The sequence below is a fragment of the Anser brachyrhynchus genome (assembly GCF_964034855.1).
Source record: "Anser brachyrhynchus genome assembly, chromosome: 1".
In the NCBI taxonomy this organism is placed as follows: domain Eukaryota; kingdom Metazoa; phylum Chordata; class Aves; order Anseriformes; family Anatidae; genus Anser; species Anser brachyrhynchus.
Genome location: NC_137694.1, coordinates 62,826,096 through 62,848,361, shown reverse-complemented (window position 1 = coordinate 62,848,361; position 22,266 = coordinate 62,826,096). Strand labels below are relative to the sequence as shown.

Genomic DNA, 22,266 nt, shown 5'->3' with positions numbered 1-22,266 from the left:
GTTAGACAAAACTTAGTTTCCTCCAATTTGCCTGCCTCTGGCTGTACTGTTGTGCTTTGTATCATTCCTCTTCTCTGTATGCATTATATTTCAAGTGTTCATGGATATGTAACTCAGGTAACCAGCCAGAATGATTCATTACTTATCATTTCAAATGTCCAAAAAGTTGAATCCATCCATTGTTAAACAACAGCTATGTAACATGCATGAACATTAGCAAAACCAAACACATCTCCCCAGCCTTTAAAAGGTCTTTTTTTTTTGGGGGGGGGGGGGGGGGTGTGCAGGTTGGGACAGGCAGTCAGACGACAACAGATAAAGGAAGAACCACAAAAGGAAGAACTTTTACGCTGTAGAAATCCTTGTCTTGGAAGCTGAGGAGGTCAAAGAAATATGTAGAGTTCAGAAGCAAGGAGAAAAATTCATGGAAGAAAAGTCCATCAGTCTTTTCCTGTTCCTTCTCTCTGCTCTTCCCCCTGGTAGCATTATAAACCTTCATTCTGAGAAGCCAAAAGACTTCTTTTTAGAGAACAACAGAAAAAAAAAAAAAAAGCAACCAACTTCTATTCTAAAGGGCTGTCTATTCTACAGTCAATCTGTGAAAGGATGTGCAAACCTTTTCAAAGCTGCAATCACATTACCTTAGAATTTCTACTTTGAATTAGACATAGTATGTTTAAATTTAAACCCAAACCTTTGAGCAGTATCTTTGAAAATAATTAGAAAAATTAGTAGTGTGGCAGTTAATACCCTTTACTACAGTTTTATAATTCTTTGGAGTACATTGTTCCCAAATGACCTATTTATTGGCATTGAGCAAGGAATGTATACAAGATGTGGCAGGGTGGTGGCCTGATGGGAATGCTGATCTCCAGTGCAGAACTTCTTTTTTCCTTTGAGCTAACAAGAATATTTGTATCTGCCTGTCTCCATGACTCATGCAATGATTGCAAGCTATTCCCCTCTGGGAGCCAGAGGCTACCAGCTCATCTGTTTTAGTACATGCGGTAATTCACTGCACTCTCTGGAAGTTTTCTTACATAAAAAACTCTGTTGACAAAGGTCCCATCTCAGGATTCTACTTTGGCTTAAATGGGCTATTTCACGTTTGAAGTTCAATATTTGTTAAAGTACCTAGTAAAATTAAATTTAAAAAGAGAATGACTGTCCTCTCCATCATCATCCTCTCTGTTCCTACAATGGTCCTCATGCCTTGAGAGATGTTATTTCAGCAATGCTATCAATATGCTTCCTTATTTCCTTTTGTGGGTTGTATGGACTCTCCAACACAAAGCTCTACGTGCACTTCATAGAAAAGCAGAGAGGGAAGTAGAGAAGAATAGAAAAGCAAGTGAGAGGGAAGCAGAGAAGACAGAGACTTCAAAGCTCAATCATCTAATTTTTCTAGCAAATGACTGGTTTCAGTAACTATTTCCCTAAGGCAGAAAAGGAGCCAGCACAGATTGTGGTTGTTACATGGTTCACCTACATCAGCAGGAAATACAAGCACATCAGGCAATGTACCTCACTTTTTTTTTTCTCTTTATTTATGTGTCAGTGTCTGGTGGCTGACATTTGCAGTAAAACCAAGAAAAATCCATAGGGAAATTTTGTCCTTAAGTTCTGCTGCTCTTGAAAATAGGCCTGCTGGGCACTAAAATTTATACTTGACTTTTTAGAGAACTTTTTTTTTTTTTTCTGTAATAAGCTTCTAGGAATTACTTTGACCAATGCAACTTCCACATGCTCTGATTTTCCCTGCTTTGATAAAGGCTTTCAGGTATATAAGGAGTCTAAATTAAAAGTGTGGAAATAGACAAGATTTATTTGTCTGTGAACCAGTCAGGATTTGGGTCACTTTGACTACCTCTTAGCCCTCCAAAACCTAGGTGGCCTGGTCTAAGTCACAAATAACCAGCAGTGGGGAGGGAAGAGAGGTTCTCCTGGACCATACTTTATTCTGTGATAGCAGCCCAGACATCTGAGGTACATCACCTCCCAGACACATCCCTGGCCTTCTGTACATTACAGAGGGCCCCTGACTGGCTAGGTTAGCTGATTGAGTGTTAAAGACACTTAGAGAGTAAAGGGATATTAATCTCTGAAGCAATGGTCACAAGGAGATCCTAACTGACAACAGAAGACTATCAATGAATTTCATGTACCTGCAATTATTTTCCAGGTAGTTCTTTAGCTTTCTACTCCTTTTGTGCAGTAGTAGAAGTCTAACTCTTAAAACATTTTATCTGCAACTTATATTAGCATTTTGGTATGTATGCAAAGTGAATAGAATGCAAACCAGTATAGGAAACAATTCTTCCAGATGAACAGTCCTATGTAAATGGAGGGAATTACAGTAATCTTCTCAAACTGAAACACTTTTTAAATTAAATTTCATTTGACTCCACTTCTTTCAATAAAATGTTACATTTGAAAGAATTACATGAATAAATTTCTGCTTTGAGTCCATCCAGTTATAGTTTTTTTGTTTTTTGACACACTAAGTTTTATATACTAAGAAAGTCTAATTATCATTACTGCTACATTTGCACTAAATTTGTCTTCCAGTACAAATTTTGTAGTGGATGCCAAGCAATTTGTTAGAATGACACAAAACAATACAAATGAACCTTAAGTGAAATGTTCTTTATCAGCTGCTAGCAGCATCTACCCATTCTTCGTCTCAGAAATATAGGCAGAGCATTTCACACACTTAAGAAGCTTTTAGTATGGGTATGCAATGTGTATAGGGAACTCAAAAATAAGTCAAATTTAAAATAGAAGAAAAATGTAATACCCTATGAAAATCTAACTTACCTTCTATTTTAACTATTTAAAAGATTTATTTTTTTTCCCAGTGATTTTACATTCTACAAACTACAGAGTTTTTAAACAGAAAACGAATGGATTTTCTTGGACCTCCTGGTAACTACCACAAAGTTAATTAAAAATATGAATTAAGTCTCTGAGCAATTCTGTGATACCAGAAAAATAAACAGGTAGTGTTGCAGTATACAATACTGCAGATATATTCCCTCAAATTTATGGCATTTTTCCACAGAACGAACAGTGAAATTGCTACTATGGATGTCCCACGAAATGTCTGCCTTCTCAACTTCCCTGCCTATCAAGAAGTTGCCAGTGGTTTACCATCTACACTGCAGCCTAGGCTCAGCCAATTGCTGGGGACAGAATTGCATTAGTTTTGTCAACCACTACAACCAGCAGAGCATTCAGCTCCATACTGTCTCATTGTATTAGGCACATAAAAAGGCTTCAGACATGTAGAAGAGCCCCAAGTACTTCACCTGGGTGATGAGCACAGCAAACATGTTCCTTGTGCAATCATAGAAAATAAGGGTTGGGAGTGACCTCAGTAAATCAACCAGTTTTTTCATCTGCCCCAAGGCGGGATCTACTGTACTACAGCAACATTGACAGATGGTTTATCTGAGTCTAATGTATTATTAAAAGCCACTGATAATGGACACAGCAGAACTTCCCCCAGGCAAATTATTCATATGTTTTATTAAACTTTTAACAATATATATACGTATATTTCAGCAATAAAGAGGTTGGAATCTTTATCATCATTCTTCTCAGTGCAATTAAAGTTAAATTTAAGAAACACCCTCACTCATGAAACATAATTTCACTTCCCCTTTATCTTTTCTAGAAAACTTGAACTTGACTTCAGAAGGGCATGGACATACCAGGGGGCTCTCTTTGTTTCCTCACTGGTACTCTTTTTCTTTTTTTGGGGGGAAGGAGTTTTACCAGAAGAGGTTGGCAGCCACTCTGAGATATTGGTTTCAGTTATTTACTAATGAATATTGTACTTCTCTCCTTCTCTTTTAAATTTAATTTAACTCTAAATCTTCCTTGGCTTTATTTTGCAAACTGTTGTCTAAATTAAAAGATTACATGCTTCTAGAGAACAGAACAAAAGCTTTAGGAAAGGGCTGGTATCTCAGGCAAAAACCTAATACCTGTGTTAACACAGATGTTTGACAGCCTCTGTAGTAGAATACAGGCAAGAAACACACATAGCAAAATCCCACTTAAATAGCTGTCCTTTCTGCCTCCAAAGACTGCTCCTACAACCCCAGGTGCAGATATAGTGGTTACTAATTGGATGAAAAGCTACCTGTATTTCTGAGGAACTTGCAGGAAGAGCATTGAAGAATTGTGTCCTTGTTGCTTTGTAATCAGTTTCTAGAGAGCATCCACCAGGAACCCAGAAGGTGGCCACCCCCAGCCCCACAGCCTTCCCGGAGAGGAATGAACTGATTCATCGGCACAAGATTTTTTACATAGGTAGTAGAACTGGGGAGAAAATCAGTGTGGTATTTGGTCTAACCACACAATGTAGGCATGTTTAGTGCAAGCCCTGACAATTCTGTATTTTATCAGATCTATTTGAGTGAATGAAGTCTTAAAACTATAATCTTACTTTGTATCTGCTTTTATACTGTATATTTTCTATAATTCATAAATGCATCCCTATAACAAGCCTGTAATATTTGACTTTATTGCCATATAGCCCTATAAAATTTGGCTTTCTAAGGGATGGAAGACAGTAATCAGTATACAACTGACAATTTCAGATCACCATGATCTCACTCTCTGACTATGGTGCTTTTTAGAGGTCATAGGTAGAGAAATGACTTCCTTTAGGTTGTAAATCAAAAAGAGAAAGTACCAAAGTATGTCTGACATCAGTGTACTTTGTTTCACTTCAAACCTCCCTTTGCAATTAAAAAAACATATATTTATTATTTTAAACATTCACTTCTTGCATTGGGAAAGTTGTTGATTCCCACTTGAGGGACAAGGGCAAACATAAAGAGAGGTGGGAAATCAAGCAAAAATGTTATCTACTGGGGTAGTTTGGGATAGCCAATAAAGTAATTAACAGCACAGCTGTTAGCTAGTTTGCAGTGACTCTTGCAATCAGAAGCAAAGACAGGGAAGGCAGGAAAGGGAGAGAAAGTAGAAGTTTTCAGCTGTCAGTGGAAAATAAATTGGTTCGTTCTAACCCCTTACACTAAATTGTCAAGTAGGCACATCTTATGCTCCCTAGACAGCAGTGCAGACTGCGGGAAAACAATGACTTAGGGACTTCCCGTTTTCCATCATCAAAATCTTAATCTTCAAAACAACACATTTGCTACAAAAGCCATGAGAGGGGAACTGAGAAAACAGCTGGTTAGACAAATAGGCTGTTGGAAACTACCTGCAAGAAAATGTGAGTACAAATTTCCTCACTTTTTATTCAGCATAAGAAAAAAACATTCATTGCCATTGGAAGCACAGAGTGGCATGTCGTCTGATTAGTCTCCCAGGGCAAAAGGCTAAGGAAGGCTGCATCTTATTAACACTGAAACTATTGATTAAATCTTGCATTCTGACCAGGAGCACTTGCTTGAAACAATAAAGTTTTAAGGTGTAATTTTAATTAGAGTCAATCAAATTACACTGATTATTGCTGTTAAAGAAAACTAGAGCTCTTTAGAGAATTCCAGTGGTAACTTAGACCCTCTTCACTTGATCAAGAACCAAGCTAAAGTGTTAAGGTGGCATTTGCCGTACTGTGTGCTGCCTTCCAGGAACTTTGGCTGGAAGGGAAAGTGTTGACCACTATGAACATAAAATTAGTGTGAAATGAAACATTTGATGGTATTAAAAAAAAAAAATCAAAGAACAAGTACAGAAGCAGTATCCTGTATGTTCATGTAAATCCTTATAAAGGTCACTTTTCTGCGTGAAATCAAAGCTTTCAACAGAACTGCAAGAGTTCAGTGGTTTTGGAAAGATCAAAGGTGAAGGTGCTAACCCATTGTGATAGCTGGTGGTGTGAGGTGAATACCCTCCTTTTACGAGGAACTGAACAGAAACTAGCATTTCCTTAAGTGAATTGCTGAACTAATCACAGGTTCAAATAAATGACAAAGAGTTAAAACTGTCTGAGCATGATAAAAATCCCAGAGCTCTTATTTGGACTTTGGCAAGAAAATCTTTTTATTATGGCAAAGACGTTCAGTCTGCTGGATGAGTTTTTTTCCACTGTAGGGTTCATACTAATTTTGTTTGATTTTCTACCCTTCCTACCCATCCTTCTAGGCAGAAAAAATATATATATCCAATCCCATATAAACCCAGTCCTTTCTCACGAGCACTCGGGCATATAACAGTTATCTCCAGATACTCTAGAGGTAACTATGACACATTGAGACATGGACTATTTGAGCTCAGCACGTGTTTAGGGAGAAGGAGAGGAACATACATCTATGCACATCAGTGATTCATACGAGGTGAAAGAAAGGGGGAGGCTGAGTATGGCTTGAGCAATGGGGATTTTTTCTGCCCTCTGGATACAAAGGTACAAATATTTTGTTTATTTATTCTTTTACTATGCTCGTGAAGACGTGAGGAAAGATGCTAAAAAATGTACACCGGTAAATAATTCAGAAGAAAAACATTTCCATTCTAAGAAATAAAATTAATAGTTTTAAGACCAAAAGAAAAAAAAAATCCTGCAATAAAATAATCTGATTCCTACCACCACTCTTTCCTATAAACATTTTGTTGAGACTGAAGCCAGTACATACTTCTAAAAGCCTGTGCAATCTTGATATGAGCATTTTTAGTTTACAAGGAATCCATTCTAATCAACAGATAATTTGTTTCAATGATCAAGCATCCTCACAGTTAAAATCACTATGTTATCACTAGCCTGGATTTAAATCCCAGGTATGTATTGTTATTCTTATCAACTTCTGAATTCCACTGAAAAATCTCGGTATATGGCTTACTATAAAGTTTGAAAATATCTGCAATACCCTTACAATGATGTTGGCTGCTATTCATTGTTTTGGAGAGGATGCCTAAGGCAAGGCAACCTATCCCCCACATTGCTACATCAACTGTCAAAAAAGAAAGAAGTGTTATTGTCATGGGGGACTCCCTTTTGAAAGGGACAGAGGGCCCAATATGCCGACCAGACCCAACCCACAGGGAAGTCTGTTGCCTCCCTGGGGCTCGGGTGAGAGACTTTGCTAAGAAAGTCAAGCGCCTGGTACGGCCCACCGATTACTACCTGCTACTGGTCTTTCAGGCTGGTAATGACGACATAGCAATGGGAAGTCCGAGAGCGATCAAAAGGGACTTTAGGGTTTTGGGGAGACTACTTAAAGGATCAAGGGCACAGGTTGTGTTTGCCTCCGTCCTTCCGACAGGGGGAATCGATGCTGACAAACAGACTCATCACATTAACACGTGGCTTCGGGACTGGTGCAACCGGCAGAATTCCAGGCTTTTTGATCACGGGAAGGTCTACGCGACACCGGGCCTGCTGGCACCAGATGGGATGCGACTCTCTCAGAGAGGGGTGAGGATTTTTGCTCAGGAGTTGGCAGGGCTGATAGATAGGGCTTTAAACTAGAATCGAAGGGGGGAGGGGATAAAACCAGGCATGCCAGTGATGACCTAAGGGATGGTGCATAGAATCAGACGGACTGTGTGTTAGTGAGGCCCTTCGGTCGGCTACACAAGGTGCTGCTTGTAGGGAGGCGCATTTGAAGTGCTTCTACACAAACGCATGAAGTATGAGGAATAAAATGGATGAGCTAGAAGTCTTGGCCCAGTCCCGCAGCTATGACATCATTGGCATAAGCGAAACCTGGTGGGATGAGTCCTGTGGCTGATGTGTTGCAATAGATGGTTACAGGCTCTTCAGGAGGGACAGGCAGGGTAGGCGAGGTGGCGGGCTGGCAATGTATGTGAAGCATGGGCTGGACTGTGTGGAACTTCAACTTGGCGATGGCAAAGTTGAGAGCCTCTGGGTAAGGATTAAGGGACGAACAAATAAAGGGGATGTCGTTGTGGGAGTCTATTACAGAGGACCTGGCAAACACAGGACAACAACACAGATGAATTATTCTTTCCAGAACTAAGAGATGCCTCAAGATCAACTCCCCTTGTCCTAATGGGGGATTTCAACTTGCCAGATGTCAACTGGGATTACCACACGGCTGACACGAGCAAGTCAAAGAGGTTCATAAAGCACCTAGATGATAACTTCTTGGTGCAGGTGCTAAGAGAGCCAACTAGGAAAGGTGCCCTCCTAGATCTGTTGCTGGAGAACAGAGAGGGTCTTGTGGGGGACGTGGCAATTGGCGGCCGTCTCGGTCATAGTGACCATGAAGTGGTTGATTTTAGAATTTATGGTGACAGAAGGAAAACTGTCACCAAAACTTCAGCCCTGGATATGGGGAAAGCAGACTTCAGGCTGCTCAGGGAACTAGTCAGCAAGGTCCCCTGGGAAACTGCTTTTGAAGGCATTGGCGTCCATCAGTGCTGGTCAGTCTTTAAGCACTGACTTCTAAAAGAACAAGATCAGGCAATTCCAAAATATTGGAAGTCAGGCAAGCGGGGCAGAAGGCCAGCCTAGCTGACCAGGGAACTTCTACTGGAGCTTAGGCAAAAAAAGAAAGTGTACGGCAGCTGGAAGGAGGGTCAGGCGAGAAGGAAGAAATACAGGGATGCTGTTTGTGTTTGTAGGGAGAAAATTTGTGTGGCCAAAGCCCAACTAGAGTTGAAGCTGGCTGTGTCTGTGGGAGACAATAAAAAAGGTTTTTTTAGATACGTGAACAGAAAAAGGAGAACCAAAGAAAACATAGGTCCGCTACTAGATGGGGAAGGTCTCCTCACAGACAATGACACAGGCAAAGCAGAGATGTTTAACGCCTTCTTCGCCTCTGTCTTAAACACTGATGATGGGCTTCGGGACCCAGGGTGCCCTGAGCTGGAGGACCATGATGGTGGGAAGGACAAACTCCCAACCGACCTTGAACGTGTGCGGGATTTGCTGCTCCACCTGGATCCATACAAGTCCATGGGTCCAGATGGGATTCATCCCAGGGTGCTTAAAGAGCTGGCTGATGTCATCGTGGGACCTCTCTCAATTATTTTTCAAAAATCTTGGGCATCTGGAGAGGTCCCAGTGGACTGGAAGCTGGCAAATGTTGTGCCAATTTTCAAGAAGGGTAAGAAAGAAGACACTAGCAATTACAGGCCTGTCAGTCTTACATCAGTGCCTGGTAAAATTATGGAGAAGATGATCCTTGAAGTTATTGAAGCGCACCTGGGGGACAATGCAGTCATTGGTCCCAGCCAACATGAGTTCATGAGGGGTAGGTCCTGCCTAACAAATCTGATTTCTTTTTATAAGATCACCCATCTAGTCGATCAAGGGAAACCAGCTGATGTGATCTTTTTGGACTTCAGCAAAGCTTTTGACACGGTTTCCCATAGGATCCTACTGGACAAAATGTCCAGCATACAGCTAAACAAAAATATCATACGATGGGTGAGCAATTGGCTGACGGGCAGGGCTCAAAGGGTTGTGGTAAATGGGTCCACATCCAGCTGGCAGATGGTCACTAGTTGGGTCTCTCAAGGCTCCATTTTAGGGCCAGTCCTCTTCAATGTCTTTATAAATGATTTGGATGTAGGACTAGAAGGTGTTTTGAGCAAATTTGCTGACAACACAAAACTTGGAGGAGTTGTAGACTCGGCTGAGGGTGGAAAGGCCTTGCAGAGAGATCTGGACAGATTGGAGAGCTGGGTGATCACCAGCCACATGAAGTTTAATAAGAGCAAGTGCTGGGTCCTGCACCTGGGACGGGGAAACCCTGGCTATATGTACAGACTGGGTGACAAGACGCTGGAGAGCAGCCCCGCAGAGAGGGATCTGAGGGTTGTGGTTGACAGCAAGTTGAATATGAGCCAGCAGTGTGCCCTGGCAGCCAGGAGGGCCAACCGTATCCTGGGGTGGTGCATCAAGCACGGCATTGCTAGTCGGTCGAGGGGAGTGATTGTCCCGCTCTACTCTACGCTGGTGCGGCCTCACCTCGAGTACTGTGTGCAGTTCTGGGCACCACAGTACAAAAAGGACATTAAACTGTTGGAGAGTGTCCAGAGGAGGGCGACGAAGATGGTGAAGGGCCTAGAGGGGAAGACATATGAGGAGCGGCTGAGGTCACTTGGCCTGTTCAGCCTGGAGAAGAGGAGGCTGAGGGGGGACATCATCGCAGTCTACAACTTCCTCGTGAGGGGGAGTGGAGAGGCAGGTGACCTATTCTCTGTTATCACCAGCGACAGGACCCGCGGGAATGGTGTCAAGCTGAGGCAGGTGAAGTTTAGGCTGGACATCAGGAAGAGGTTCTTCACCGAAAGGGTGGCCGCAAACTGGAACAGTCTCCCCAGTGAAGTAGTCACTGCACCAAGCCTGTCTGAATTTAAGAAGAGATTGGACTGTCTACTTAGTCACATGGTCTAAACTTTTGGGCAGACCTGTGCGGTGCCAGGAGTTGGACTTGATGATCCTTATGGGTCCCTTCCAACTCAGGATATTCTATGATTCTGTGATTCTATGTTGCTGACTGGAAGACATAAATGAGTAAGTAGGCAGTTTCTGCAGGTCAGTGTGAACAAAACTAAAATTGTTCCAAGAAAAAAAGCAGAATGCTGGTAATTAACTAACAAATCAAATTGACATTCCAGATTAGCTTTATCAGAACAAATAGCTGATGTTCTGAATCTGCCTATAGCTCTGTGTGCCCACAAGAAAGTCAGATGCCTATCAGTCAGCCCCAGGAACTGAATTCAAAGTGAAGGCTTCTGGGGTATGAGACTCGTTGCATTGAAGTGAGGTGGCTAGGGAATGGAACCTACCTTCACTGATGTGCTGGATAGCAGGGTTAAGGACTGACCACTGCCAGCACCCAACTCAGGTGTAATGAAATAGCTCCTGTCCTGCTTTCAGGACAGGAGACTCAAAACTATGACAGAGTAAAACAAGAGACTGCCCGTCTGTTCTAGTACAAGAAATAGACCTTGAGTGACAGCAAAAAAGCTCTAAATGTTCATCACTTTTGAATGTCATGTAGCCTAGTTGTGTACCTAAATAAGCATCGATGGTCCCAATTTTCAGAAATGCCTTTTTTTTTTTTTTTAATAGGAAAAAACATTGACTAGGGAATCTAACGTGTGGCACATGAAAAAGACCATGAATTATGCTTTATAACCATTCCACAAAATGAAATGTTAGTTAAAAAACAAACAAAAACACAAACCAACAAGTCAGTATATTAAACTTCAATCTGTAGTCTGTTATATAGTTCTGGTGTGGAAAAAATTTTACTGGTTTTCTAAAGATTAATTTTGCAGTAGAATAAATATAAGTTTGGCTTACAAATTGTGATTTAATGGAACAGAATAAAACATACTGAATTTAAAATACAGCTCAATTAGATGTACTCCTACCCTAGAAAATCATTTTCAGCTTAAATAGTTGCAACACCAGCTCTGATTACATTTACAGTTTTATTCATTGTCCAGTACTGACAGTTCTTCAAATTTTAGGGCAAGATATGTGTTAATGAAGGTTTTCATTTATTATCCAGTTATGGGAATCAGGTAAATAGGGGAATATACAGCCTTTCTCAAAATAATAGTAGGTTTCTTGTATTTCTAATTTAAAAGCAATATTTCAAAACATTGAAAGTGCACTTCAAGACTGAGCATAAAGGAAAAAAAGAAGCCTCAACTTACTGTTGTCTGTTGTAATGAAAATAAAAGAAAAATAAATAAATAAATAGAAAAATGTAGTGGATCTGACTCATGAGACAGAGTAAACAACAACTCTTGGATTTAGACACTGGGGTCTATTTAAGAACCAACATGTTTTTGCCCTACTTTATTATTTTACATACTTGTTTGCTGACCCACCTGTATCATCTTCCCTAGGTCTTAGTTTCCCTGCTCAGGTGGGAGGTCTTCCTCGTCTGGGAAGGTCAGGCAGCAAGTCAGGCCTGCTGAGCAGCTGCTTGCCATTGTCAGTCTCCAGTGTTATCTATGCTAAGGTTCCTGGGCATTTCTTTTCATTTTTCTCTATATCACAGAATTATAGAATCATAGAATGGCTCAGGTTAGAAGGGACCTTAAAGATCACCTAGTTCCAACCCCCCTGCCATAGACAGGGATGCCACCCACTAGATCAGGTTGCCCAAAGCTCCATCCAACCTGGTCTTTAACACCTGTAGGTGGGGCATCCACAACCTCTCTCGGTAAACGTCCAGTGCCTCACTACCCTCTGAGTGAAGAATTTCCTCCTAACCTCTAATCTAAATATCCCTTCTTTTAGTTTAAATCCATTCCCCCTTGTTCTGTCATTATTTGATTAAGCAAAGTGTCACTCTCCATCTTTTTTATAAGTTCCCTTTAAGTACTGAAAAGATGTAATGAGGTCACCCCAGAGCCTTCTCTTCTTTAGGCTGAACAGCCCCAGCTATCTCAGCCTTTCTTTGTAGGAGAGGTGCTCCAGCCCCTTGATCATCTTCGTGGCCCTCCTCTGGACCCATTCTAACAGGTCCACATCCTTCTTGTGCTGGGGGCCCTGGGCCTGCACACAGCACTGCAGGTGGGGCCTTGGAAGAACAGAGCAGAGGGGGACAATCACCTCCCTCACCCTGCTGGCCGCTCTTTTGATGCAGCCCAGGATGCAGTTGGCCTTCTGGGCTGCAGGTACGCACTGCTGGCTCATGTCAAGCTTTTCATCCATAAGAACCCGCAGGTCCTTCTCAGCAGGGCTTCTCTCAATGAGTTTTAATCCCAGTCTGTACTCACGTCTGGGATTGCCCCAGCCCAGGCGCAGCAACTTTCATTCTGACTTGTTGAACCTTGTCAGGTTCAGGTGGTCCCAATTCTCAAGCTATAAATCTCCCCTATTTCCACGATATTCCTGCAGCCAGGATGTTTAGATATTCATCCTGCACATATGTGCATACATGCAATTATCTGCTGCCAGTTTAGAGGAGTTTTTTGCCTACCATAATGACTATTTTTTAAATGTTTATATTTGGACATATCACTAAGCTATAAAAGAACCTCAAAGATTTTCAGAAGTATGTAATGGCCCTAAAAGTGTCCATGAATTTCCTACAATGGAGACATTTTTCACCAGAAAGAATGGCCTCAACTTAAAGAATCAATATTAGATGGCTTGGAACAAATTGAGAAACTGAACAATGAAAAATTACCAGGAACAGATGATATTTATTCAAGAGCTTAAAGCATCTCAGCTATGGAACTGCCATGAGGTGTGATCTATAGCATAGCACCAACAAAGTGCTTGAGGAGTAGAAGGTGGCAGTATGGCACCAATCTTTAACAAAGGCTCCCTGTCCCTGCATGAAACTCATAGAAAAAAAATCCCAGCTGTTGTAAGGGACAGTGAGAGAAACAAAGAAGTGAATGAATAGTAAATAAGTGTATTAACATGACTTTTGCTCAGACAAGTCATCCATCATATGGACAGAATCAATGCCCAAGTGGTCAATCTGCCATCTTCCAGAAAAGGTGGCAACAGCTCTCCTTATCAAAAGCCCTTCAGACCTCTCAGGCTGGAAAGAAAGTTTCTCTCAAAGACTGATGACTGCTTAAAAAGTAGGAAAGAGAGCATTCAACTATATGGTCAGTTTTGACGATGGAAAGCAGTTACTGTCATGGTCCTCCTAGGTTCTGAATACTAAGACCTTATGCTGCCTACAGTGACAGCTACAGTGAACTGCCACAGAAAGACTGCATGACATTGAGTGACCAAATAATAAAATGGCCAATGAAAATCAAATGCAATACATTGTAAGTAATGCACTTAGGTAAAGAAAAAAAAGATATATGTAGTATAGATTATAAATTCTAAATTAGCTATTTCCATTCAGGAAAGAGATTTACTTCAATTCCTCCTCCTATCCAGCCTTCCTTTCTCTTTCCTCTCACATTAGCTGACCCCAGATGCCTGACACCTCAGTCTGGCTCTGGTACCTGACTGATCATAGGGCTAGCCAGCTCAACACACCAAATACAAATGCACTTTTTTTTTTTCCTTCTGTTTTTAAGTGCATTCTCTACCCTTTCAGTCAGTCATTTGGAGTGAATTGGTGTGTTGTGTGACTGGACAAGCATCAGAACTGCACAGGCAAGTTTATGAATCCAGGAGCTGGGGGTGCAGAAGCTGAAAGAGCAGGACCTTTCTCTCTTGGCAGTACCTAGCTGTTATCTTGGCTCTATGTATTATGAAACCATAAGCTCGTGCTCATCTCTAAGCATCTGCTACTATCCCAGACAGCAAATTACCTAGATTAATCTTTATTCTGGTGCTGTACTGTCATTCTTATGTTCAGTGAACAAGACTTTGAAAGCAATATGGCTACTTACTTTCTAGCAGGGTAGGTAATATTGTGACCACTGTCCCAGAGCTTCAACAGTCTTTGTCCATTAAGAAATCATTAATGTTCAGTTTAAGATCTTTGGTAAGTTCTTCAGTAAGATCTTCAGCTCTTCTCCCTGTTTAACAAATCACAAATAAAATTAACTATAGAAGTGTATAATAAACTATATATATATACATATTCTTATATCTCATAATTCTTTCCTTGTTTTAAAGTGGAATATATCCATCTTTATTGTGTTCTTTCCTGATCAAAGAAATAAATAAATTTCTATACACCCAGAAGAATTGTTAGAGCTGAACTCAGTCTTACATTTTGGAAATAAAATTATTTCACCATTATTGCGAAGTCTCATTTGTTGAATAACTTGAAAAAGTATGAAATGCTTTAGGGATTAATTATATGCTCTGAGTCATGCTTTTCATAAAGCTACCACAAAATGGCATCCAAGGAGTACTCAGGCATGAATACATTTTAATTTTTGAAATCTTGCAACCTGAAAAGAGAAGACTCTATCAGGAGACACTCTTGATTAAGGCTATGACTCTGCCCTAACTGGATGTATTAACTCCAAACATAGAACTATGGTGGCCAATTGGTTGAAACGCTTCTCAATTTGGGATGAAGACAAAGTTAGCAAAACAATGGGTTGTTCATAGATGCTACCTACTTTTTCTTCTGAAAATACAAATGGAAAAAAAAAAGCATAAAACTGAATGTGAAACCTGTTTCTTACAGTTATTAGTTTAGGTAATTTTGTACTTACAGGTGTGATTTTTTTTTATGATTTTTTTGCTAAAAAAAGATCTGGAGTAGCTATAAGCATACTGACCAAAACATTAGGAAGGCATACGTATGTGATATGGTTGCTGAAACAGCTTGTATAACACGGGCCCAAAACATTTTAAGCTGTGTCACAATTCTCTTCCAACATTGTAAGTGTATTTAGGTTAAGTGCATATATAGCAAAGACTATATAACCCAACTGATTTCTCTGTGAACAGGAGGTCGTTGAAGTCAGGATGCCAGCCTGTCTTAGATGGGAAGTTGTTGTTATTTAAATGAACATTACAAATCACTACTAAAACCCTGAGAGAAAAATAGCAGCCATAAGTAGCTAACAGATTTGCTAAACATTCTTCATCTTCATGGCCCAAGTGGGACTATGAAAGTGCATTAGTATAAATACTTACATTTAATATGTTACGTCATACTGGCAAAATTGTCATGAATAAATATAAGTCCAAGCACAAACTCTATTCTTCTAGTTTATAGTGAGAAAATCACACGGTCCTGTATTCTTGTTTACCAATATCCTTGTCCCACAGAAGCACAGGAAACCAACTTGTGAAGCCATAATAAATTGGTGTCTGAAAATATGAAGGAGTGAGGCAGCTCATGAGCAACATCTGGGGCACAAGACCTGAGCTGGGCTGGAACAGCTCTGCCCTGGCTCCAACCCTCTGCTTGACCTCAGACAACCTGTTTTCTTTTGGTGGCCACCATTTTCTCTCCTGACTTCTGTTTCTTTTCAACATGTAAGGTTGATTACATAGGTACAGATGTTAAGCACAATGGTTTCTCTGAAATTGCATTTAGGTATTTAGCTCCACGTAGCTGAAGAGGGAATGTTGGGTCAAGGATCTACAGCTTCACAACTAGCATTAGCCAGGTCTTAAAACAACTTGTCCAAATCCCAGAAAAGGGTTTATTTAGCAGTGTACCATTGATTCAGCCAGAGAAGTGATTTAACTCAAAACTCACAATTAATTCTCAATTTAATGAGACTTTGCAAATTAAAACAAACAAACAAAAAAGCATCTGTATAATCTGGCAATTCAGCATATGGTTGCTGGGGGAAGGAAAGCTATTTTGCATGTCTATAAAACTGATACCAGAAGCTGATGGCTATGAAATGTGTGTCTGAGTTGTTGGTCTAAATAGAGCAGAAGCTGTTGGCCTGATGGTGGGTTGTGTGGGGGCAGTATCCAGAACCAAGTGAGAACTGGAGTGATCAGAAGAAAATGCCAGGCACCAGCTGGAGAAAAATCATTGCCCATTGATACAAAAGGCATTGATTCTTCCCTCCCAACATCTTATGGGACATAGAATTGTTATTCTTCTGGCCTATGGAAATCCAGGAAGGAAAGTACAATTTTCTGTGTGCTTTATAATAGTGTTGTTGTAGGTGTGACAGCCAGAGAAAGTAAGACTTAGAACAGAGCTCACATCCATTACTAGGCTGGATATAGAATATTTTCAAGCATAGAGTCATCTAGAGGAACCCGATAGCACTTTTTTTTTTTTTTTTTTTTTCTAGTAAAAGATGGTGCCTCTCCCTACCAATTGATTTCCCAGAAGTACAGTTCTGTAGTCACCCACCATAAGGAGTTACAGCACAATTTAATTATCTGAAGAGTGAGGCCAGGGGAAGTTGCTGTATCACTCATGAATAGCACAAGTGAAAAAGAAAAACTGCTGATGGACACATTAATATTTCCCTTCTCAGCAGTGTTTAAGGAACACATATTTTATAGTCTGACACCCTCGTTTACCACTGTATTCAGTGGATGTAATGCAAATATGACAGAAAGCATAATTTTACTTAGTATACTAATATGAATAAGCAGACATGAATGTCAGAAGGAAGAGAAATATATTCTTAAATGAAATAAGAGACTCCAGTCATTACAGAACTAAGCAGCTCCTCTCTCTGGGCATTAATAGAGCACTAGCAGTTTATCACACAGATATGATGGTTCTCCTTTCACCAGACAGTGCTTTACTTCAAGTGCCTTAATTCAGGAAGACAGTGATTAATACTAGCAGCATTCATCATAATTCTTCTGTGAAATCACCCCCACAAAATTTACCACATTGGCTGAAGGAAGTGACTGCCATCGAGACAAGGAGACTAATGACTGAGAGTAGAAGGTTAACCTAGCACACCAGCAACCCAACAAGAACCACACAAGGTTCAATGAAAAAAAAAAAAAGTATAAGAACAATCAAAGAAAAATTGCCTGCTTTGTTGGCTGCTGATTCCATTTCTTTCCAGCCAATGCAAGAGGCCACATGCTATGTCAGTGTAGATGTTTCACGTTTAAGAGTATATTAATTCCCTTTGATCACAGCCCTTTCTCATTGTTGAAATGCATCCTATGAAGTTGGCTCTGCCAGTCCTCTGAAAATGCCCTCCCTAAACAAACATGAGGGGATAAGAAACTTAGTTAAATTCTCTTTCATGACTGATTTTCCTTCAACCTTCAATCGTCTCTGAAGGAGATATCAGAGTTGCTAAAGATACTTGCTAATCTCAAGCACCTTCAGAAAGCAGACTCTGAAACTTGTCTTTCCAAAACAGCCCTAATCTCTCAAAACTGCTATCAAAACCTGCAGTAAAACAGCCATCCATCTATTCTCAGTTCTTGTCACAGTAGCTCAGAAAGATATATAGCTGTGCTGACATGCATTGAAAGAAAGCCAGATTTTGAAGAAGGCCATCTGCATCTTGTTCTGTTTTCATGGCCTGAAATAATGCCTATTTCTGTTTTCTTAGTTGCTTTGTTTGTGCCTAAATGTGGCTTGTAATAGCACTTGCTTGAAATGGGAGTAGAAGAAAAGCTATCTCAAGTACAAGGCTGGAATAATGCCACTGAACATATTCATCCCTTTTGCCCCAAAGACAAGTTTCATAATAATGTGATCATTGTCATTAAAGTGTCCTATTTTGGGATTTGGTACTTTTGTACACTAAAATAAAGAGATGTAATTTTTTTCTTAAATCCAGGTTTGATTCAGTTTCTGTTCCATCTCATTGGCTTCTATCTCCTCTGCTGCTTTGTATGCCTTCTCCTCCCTTTTCTTCCATGCACGAGTAGCTTTTCCTTCCTGTTTTCTCTGCATCTCTTGAGCTGAATCTGCCTCTAAAATCTTCTGAAAACAATTTATGTGAAATTTTGAATTCTACATTTGAATCTATTTCTTGATGCTGGCACAGGAGGTCTCCAAATCTCCCTGTTTTAAAGACAAAGGGAGAAGTGGGAATTCTATCATACATAATGACAAAACAATGCCACTGTTCTCTGTCAGGAAAGGGGATCATGCAAGAATTGTCATTTTAAGGGACAACTCACATTGTATTTTCGGTAAGAAAATGAACCACAACTGCTATAGTGTGACTGCACAACTTCAAAGCAAACCAAAGGCTGAATTATTATAATTTAGTCCCATGAAAACTTTCTTTGAGAATGTCTCTCACTGTGCACAGCCCAGATGTCCTATGCCCTCCTGTGGGGGGGAAAAAAAAAAAAAAAAGAAAATACTTTACATTACTTGTAAAGCACAGCAGCAGCAGCCTCTGACAGAGCAGGGAGAGGAGTGCTGGCAGAGCAAGAAAGGTAGTGTCTGCAGCTGAACACATCTGCTAGATTGTCAGAGAGCCTGGCCAGGACTTGCACAGTTTCTGGGACTAGCAGCCTGAAGGGATAAGCTCCATAAAGTTGCAACAACAGAGCTGTTCTGTGCTTATTTAAGCAAAACTCTTCCTCTGAGGCAGAGACTGAGAGCTCCCCACGGAAAACTTATTTACATATTTGAGTGATACATCACTTGGTTATGAGAACATTTCTCAGGACTGTAAATCTGGTAGCTAGTCTAAATCTGTGAGCCCACTGAGGTTTTTTAGCTTCTTCCCTGTTACAGACAGAGAAAAATTTAGATAGATAAGCCCTGTTAAAAGTGACTGTTTTTCTTACTGCTAAAGAAGAAACAGTTGCAAGATGAGCTGCAAATTTTCATCCAAATGTTTGAGACTGTTTTTAGCTCTTGGGCCACAGATAATAGGGTTTGAAGCATTGCAGTCCCACACCTCTCTCTCTATCTGAAAAACAAAATGTGTGTATATATATATATATATATATATATACGTTGCTGTTCTGGCTTGTAGTCAATAAGGTATTTTTTGGCCATTGAAGCAGTACATGTCTCTGAGACAGCTCAAGTCCAGTCAATTAGAGATTTGGGGAATCAAGGGAAAAACTTTTAGTATCAAGTGTTATGGAATGTAAAGCCAATGTATCCACAAAAGCATAGGACTCAGACCTTACAGGAAAGGTCTCTAGGCCCCACACTGCAATGGAGTGGGACACTCTGACATATGTGTGTGGGATTTATGGGAGAGGAATAGCATGGATTAGAAGACCAGTAGTGACAATTTATCAACAGCACAATTCTGCAGAAATGCACTTCTGGCAAGAGGATAGGAGCAGGTTCTTCCACCCCCACACCCTTTGCAAGAAAAATATCTTAACTAAACTCTCTGTTTCTTTTATGACTAAAACAGAAACCTGGACAGCTGTGATTCAAATGCAGGCTCAGAGATGTAGTTCACAAACACATGTGCTGTGGTCCTCGGTACTGCAACAGCAAAGAGGTGTTTGGCCACAGCTAGAGTGAGCCTATGACTGCACAATGCAGTGAGACTGAAACAGCTGGCTGCTGGTACATGAAGGCGTTTTTTAGGCTGGAGTTCTTTTGGTGGAAACTCCTCAATAGCTCCAAAATGCCGAAGGAGTTCTGTAGACCCTTAGTGGGGATGTAAAAACACCTCTATGGGCCTTGCTGAAAGTGCTACTCTGTGGAAGCAGCTTTCTTCTTGTGCTTCAGAGCAAACACGGAGGACAAGGAGACCTTCATGAAGCCATTAGCATTCAGCACGGGGCTATCCGGCTGCTCTGGAGAAGGGACTATCATGCCCCTTTCTTATTGCTGATGACTTGTTTCCAGCAGGGATAGTGCTGTTGATAAATTGCTCGGCACTACTGCCCATACTCCCACACCTTATCTCTTTGTTCAGGATTACTTCTCCTCTGGGAAATGTGCAGCCTCTGGGGTGCAGGGCAGGAAGGCTGATCAAGCGGCCAGAGCACTGCCAGACAAGTGAGAACACGGGGAACAACAAACAGCAGCAAACACTGAGAGGAGGCATACAAACGTAAACATGTAAGTTTTGTTTCCAGCTACTAGCAGTGTCAAGTTATTCTGGCAAGAGCAAAATTACAGCTCAGGCAGACTGTATCACAAGGAATCACTTATCACTGTAGAAAAAAGAATTGGCACCAACACTCTGCAAGCACTTTTGCAGGGTAACCAGAGTTCAGCTAGTTGGTGACAGATTTCACCTGATAACTTCACAGGAGACAAAGAGTGGCAAATTGTAATTGGCAAATGTACTTTGAAAGCTGCAGAGCAAAGCTGGGAAGGTGCAAGGTGTGCAAGTGCCTGAGCCCTGTTTGGGAGCTTGGCTATAATCCTTGGGGCTTGGTTGCCTCGTGTTTCTGCCTTGCTACATTTTTATCTTCCACTCATTTCCCAAAAAAAAAGCAGCAGGTGTTGTGCAAAGAAGAAACACTTACCCCTGGACAACATTATCAAATACAAGGATATGAAAGGCAGACCTGAAAAAATAAACAGAAAGACAGAATAAGATAGAGAGACTGAAGGGGGGGGTGGGGATGAGGCTAAATAAAATAAATAAATTAAAAATAAACAAAAAACAACAACAACAACAAAAACTTTATTCACTTCGGAATCCAATTATCTGTTCATCCAGAAATAACTTACATGGTTCTTCTGTCTGCACATAAGCAGCTCCTCCCCGGGAGGTATGATGCTATGACTGGATATACTCAAACAATACTGCAAAGGGAAGCAGGACAGAAAGCCAGAGCAAGGAAGGGAGCTGGGCTGCTCCTTGGGAAACCAAACCAAGTCCCAGGCTCTTCCTCCATTTCCCGTCTCTGTTTTTGGCAAATCCCTTTATTTTTATTCTGCTCTGTCTGCTCTCTGGAGATGGTGACTAGCACACTTCTTTCTTCATGTGATTTGATTTGCCTGGGTAGGCTGTAAATGTCTAGGAGCAGGGACATCCATGCTCTCATTCTGCACATTATTCATGTCTAGCAACAGTCAGAGGCCCTCTCTCTCTGCTGTAACTACATTAGTACATATTTATTTGAATATTCTGGTACCCTTTAGCAGCAGCAGCAGAAAGTGCAGCAGCTGCAGCAGTGGGATGTTGCTTATGCACAGGAAAAAAGAAAAAAAAAACATATTTAGGAATAAATGGTCTTTCATCTTCACAAGTTCACAACTTCACAATCTTCACATTTTCACATGCAGGGAAGAAAGAGGAATGAACAAGTGGATCAAGACCACCTGAGGTAGATAAAATACTGAGATCTCCTGATAACATGCAAACCTAGGCCAAGAAAAATGTTTGGGGAACCAAAAAGTAACTGTGGTGTTCCCCGAGTAGACTTATGAACCAGGTGCTAGGATTTCTCCTACAGACCACAGTGAGCTCAGCAGCCCTCTGTATTTTTTTTCTTCATGTTACTGTGAAGAGAATGTTAACATTACTATTCACAATTTACAGATGAGGAAACTGAGGCACAAGGAGGAGGGATGACTGGGCCAAGACTGCAGGTGTATTAGTGGCATAACCAGGAATACAGGCATCCACATTTCCAGTCTGGCACTTTTAACCACTCTAAACTTCATGTATTTATCTGTTCCACTGAAATTTGTATCCAGTTCTGAGTGAGCATGATGGCACTGAAGGAACATGAGGAAGATGCAGCCCCATCCAGCTGTAAGTATGCCCAAATTACATCTGTTCTGTCACACGAACCAAAGAGAGACTGCTGCTGCTCAGGATTAGACACATACATCCCCAACTCCCTTCAAATGGCTTGTCAGCATCAAAAACTGCAATGTCCTCGGTACTGCTAATCTTTTCAGAGAAGTAAGGTTTGAAGGGACAGGTCAAACGCTTTATAAAATCAATTGAATGCATTGAAAAAAGAAAAAAAGGTAAGACCTGGGACATACAAATTTTCAGCCTGGTCAGAAACAGACAGGACCATTGCTTTTACAACAGCTGAGAAGGGGCAGAGCACAACCCTGCTAA

The 22,266-nt window shown here is 40.9% G+C and overlaps 1 long non-coding RNA gene across 5 annotated transcripts in view; it reads right to left on the bottom strand.

Annotated features, from left to right (window-relative positions):
* The window catches only part of LOC308176850, a 47,500-nt gene extending 26,745 nt beyond the window's left edge, over positions 1–20,755 (bottom strand). For 3 of the 5 annotated variants that reach the window (XR_013938692.1, XR_013938693.1, XR_013938694.1), the window contains exons 1-2: positions 17,318–19,156; positions 14,281–14,409 (exon numbers count right to left, since the gene is read on the bottom strand). This is a non-coding gene — a long non-coding RNA (uncharacterized lncRNA). Of the gene's footprint in view, positions 1–14,280; positions 14,410–17,317; positions 19,157–20,710 lie in introns of those variants that run through there. The other 2 variants (XR_013938691.1, XR_013938695.1) reach the window with 2 other exon arrangements.
* Between the last annotated feature and the right edge of the window lie 1,511 nt (positions 20,756–22,266).